Here is a 4,335-nt window from a genome sequence, read left to right as displayed (position 1 = left end):
TTTTTTTTTTTTTTCGTCCTTTTTTTTTTTTTTTGAGACTGGCCCCACCGTGCTCAGCCAGTGAGCACACCGGCCATCCCTATATAGGATCCAAACCCGCGGCGGGAGCACTGCTGTGCTCCCAGCGCCGCACTCTCCCGAGCGCGCCACGGGCTCGGCCCTGACCATCTTTTTTTTTTTTTTTTTAAATGTTTCTTAATTTGACCCAATTGGAAATCCAAAATTTAAATACAAAAACTTATATACTAAAAGAATTTGATCTCACCAGGCATCCTCATGGAAGTGACATCATCTTTAAACCCTGCATGGCAGCCCCTGACACAGCACCGTGATGCCCAGAGAAGACAGGGCAACCTGGAAGTCCAACTACTTCCTTAAGATCATCCAACTTTTGGATGATTATCCAAAATGCTTTATTGTAGAGGCGGACAATGTGGGCTCCAAGCAGATGTAGCAGATTCGCATGTCCCTCCAGATGAAGGCTGTGTGTGGTGCTAATGGGCAAGATCACCATGATGCGCAAGGCCATGCCAGGGCATCTGGAAAACAATCCAGCTCCAGAGAAAACTGTTGCCTCATATCCAGGGGAATGTTGGCTTTTTGTTCACCAAGGAGGACCTTACTGAGATCTGCTGGCCAATAAGGTGCCACTGCCCCATGTGAAGTCACTGTGCCAGCCCAGAACACTGGTCTGGGGCCCAAGAATACCTCCTTCTTCCAGGCTTTAGGCATCACCACTAAAATCTCCAGGGGCACCATTGAGATCCTGAGTGACGTGCAGCTGATGAAGACTGGAGACAAAGTGGGAGCTGGGGAAGCCATACTGCCCAACATGCTGAACATCTCCCTCTTCCTCTGGGCTGATCATCCAGCAGGTGTTCGACCATGACAGCATCTACAACGCTGACGTGCTTGACCTCACAGAGGATATTCTACATTCTCGCTTCCTGGAGGGTGTCTGTCGTGTGGCCAGCACTTGTCTGCAGATTGGTTACCCAACTGTTGCATCAGTACCCTACGCTATCAACAGTGGGTACACGTGGGTCCTGGCTTTGTCTGTGGAGACCGATTACACCTTCTAATTTGCAGGAAAGGTCAAGGCCCTCTTGGGTGACCCATTTGCTTTTGCAGCTCCTGCCCCCGTGGCTGCTGCCACCACTGCTGCTCCTGCTGCTGCCGCAGCCCCAGCCAAGGCTGAAGCGGAAGAAGAGGCAGAAGAGTTGGATGAAGATATGTGATTTGGTCTCTTCGACTCATCCTCAAAAAGGAACCAACTCAGCCGGCTTTATTTGCAAAACAAAGAAATAAAGGCTTACTTCTCTTAAAAAAAAAAAAGGAAGAAAGAATTTATATTACAAAAAGATAAAAAGGGCTCTAACGAGCTTGTGTGCCTCTACAACTGAGGTTCTGAATTAACTTTAGCATTTGCTGAAATGCACCAATTGACAAAACTTTACGGATTTAATCAATACAGAGGCTCAAATTACACCTGGGGATTACACCAAATTTAAACATCGTGCCCCCCATAATCTTAAGTAACTAAATATAAAATAAAATTTAAAAATACGTATACCTCACTTTAACGATAGCCTTGCTTTAAATCCCCATAGTTATAGTACCCATTGCCCTAAAAATATGCTATATTGGGCACACTCTAACACGATGAATAATAAATTAAAATTTATCGTGTGCTCCTGGAGACAGAGAGTTCTGGTCTCTCTTCTTATAAGCTTGACAGTTCTATCAGATTAGGGCCACACCCTTATGGCCTCATTTAACATTAATTACCTCCATAAAGGCCCTATTTCCAAACACAGTCACATTGGAGGGTGGGACTTCTACATATAAATTTAGGGGGTGGAACACAAACATTCAGTCCATAACAGGTGCTCAGAGTGGATTACTACAACCTTAATACTATGGTCCCATTCAATAGGGTCCCCACACCCAATATACAACTGACTCTGTCCAATCAACAACCAGTTAATAATTTGCTCTTATAAATTTGGCTAATATCTTGTGTTCAGTGCCTATTACAACAGCCTCTCAGCTGCAGTTTGCTTTCATCCATGAGGGGACACAATATACCTTTTCCAAGCCGGGGCTACCTCAACAACTTTTCCACCATATACAATTTTTACATACAAGGTCTTTACTGCATCTACCTTTCTCCAAGAGCACAGGTATGACATTATGTTGATGATCTCCTCCTCCAAGGAGACTCATTTGACACATTCCTTACAGACATAAATACATCTTTACTCCTTTTTGCATCCCAGTAGCAACATATTCCTCATTTACAAATTTTGTTTCCAAATTAAAAATCAACAGCACTCCCATTTATACCCTCAGAAACTCCTTTGCTGTAGAGACTCAACCTCTTCTCATGCCTCCTGCACCCTCTAGGCCAATTAAGATGGCCATAAGTTGCCCCTGAGGCTTCCAATGCAAGAATCTACTGCCCCTCTCGGCCTCATGCTACACACCATTAAAACAACAAATAACTAGTTACCCACTGGGTTTCCTGAAAAATGGAGGCTCTCACAGACCCTCCATACCTAGCTGCCTGTTATGCTTCAGGTCATGGAATCTGCACCCCACAAGCTTGGAATGGCTACAGAGGTGTCCTTAATACTGGATGGAGCCAAATATGGGCCCTCTGGTATATTCCACCTGCAGGAGGGAGTGTCTTTCCATGTCCTCAGTCCTTTGCCAAATGCCACAGTGCTGGAGGAGGTCATCCCCAGGCCTTAATCTATCTTTATAAATTTCGATCTTGCTCCCATCCCATAAGGTTGGAGGCCAGATCAAGGACACATACTTACCTGGGATCGATTAACCATAAATTGTCCCATGGGCCAGGCAGCTGCTCATCTGATATAGGACCCATTTGAATCTAAATTTTCACCAAAACAAAACCAAAAACCCTGTCAAGTGTAGCTGCACACCAGTCTGTTAATTGTTGGTCAGGGTGTTTTCATTGGTTTACAATCCAGAGGCCCAAACCCTCTAAGTAAGCCATTGTTTCAACCAAGCTGGCAAATGCTAGACCCACATCAACCTAAGAGGTTATCCACTTCAAAAGGATACGTCAAGTACTGCGTCCAAGATGACATCACCTGGGCCCAGAAGCTCCCTGCTGAAGATGACAGCATGTCAGATGGCATTGCCTCAGTCTAGGACCTTGCTGTTAGAGCTGACTTCATCCCCTGAGCTGGAGGCAATTTAATCCTGGACACTAAAACATCCACCCAGGAAGGCCCATGGACTGCCTCTTCTAAGGCACAAATTGGACACAGGTCATTTTTGCTTTCCTTTCTTTCATGTTAGAGAGTCTATTATGTTTCTGAGCTTGCTGTCTGCTTAGTTCATGATCCTGGTATATTTCTTGCTCCCTGGCAAAAAATACACACCTACACTCCTATGACTAAAAGAAAATCTGGTCCAGGTTACTTCTATACCATTCCAAAAGTTAAAGGAGATTATTACTTTCCCCAGAAGGCATCTGCCTCATATAAGTCAACTCCTTGACCCCTTGGGGTGGACCACTCACTCCTATTCTCACCCTGCATCTCTGACCATGATCAGATACATGCAGATATTTTACTAAGCTATCAGCTCATACCCTCCAACAACATAACTACCAGACTCGCCACCTTGACCCAAGAAATATACCAACACATTATTGTTAAACTCATTTTTTAAAAAACTCATATTCTTAACACTCTTTACAGCTCCACCAAGATATTTGTCACCTCTCCCCCAGGGTGACAGAGATGCAAAGGATTACTCAAAGCCCATTTTTTCCCAGCAGTGAGAAGCGCCAAAGGGGTTAATTTTCCAGGAACCCTCAAGAGAGAGGCATTCCTCCTTGGAAAAATAATACCGAACTGAGGTTCTTTCTCAGTATTTTTTTTCCAGGCCAGAAAGTTACAGAAAAGGAACATAGATGTAGTTATGGCTAAGTATAGTTTAACAATAGAAGCTGGTAACATCAGTAAAATAACAAAGTGACATTCCATAATGCAATTTGTAAAAAGTTAAGTAGGTCCACCAACAAAAGCTTGTTCTCAGCAAACATTTTGTTTCCCTACAGCAATTTCTTTAATATGTTACATAACAATCAAGTAACTTTCTTAAAATATTAATCAGTAGGTTAACCTGTACCAAGGGCATCTGTCCTTGAGCCAGCAATTTTGCTGTGTTACAATTCTTTATCTACAACAGAGACTTTGGCCTGGGAAAATTTTCCTGTCTTTGCAAGCTTAACATTTCTATGTGTGATTTTTAAAAGTTAGGCTAGGGCCGGAAAAAAAAAAAAAAAAAAAAAAAAAA

General features: G+C 43.4%; 1 pseudogene; it reads left to right on the top strand.

The window, feature by feature from the left end:
- Positions 1-331: 331 nt before the first annotated feature.
- Positions 332-4,335, top strand: part of LOC103585006 — a 6,981-nt pseudogene continuing 2,977 nt past the window's right edge.

This window comes from Galeopterus variegatus, unplaced genomic scaffold, assembly GCF_000696425.1.
Source record: "Galeopterus variegatus unplaced genomic scaffold, G_variegatus-3.0.2 Scaffold14, whole genome shotgun sequence".
Classification (NCBI taxonomy): domain Eukaryota; kingdom Metazoa; phylum Chordata; class Mammalia; order Dermoptera; family Cynocephalidae; genus Galeopterus; species Galeopterus variegatus.
The sequence above is the reverse complement of the archived record's forward strand: the minus strand, read 5'-3'. Positions and strand labels throughout refer to the sequence as shown.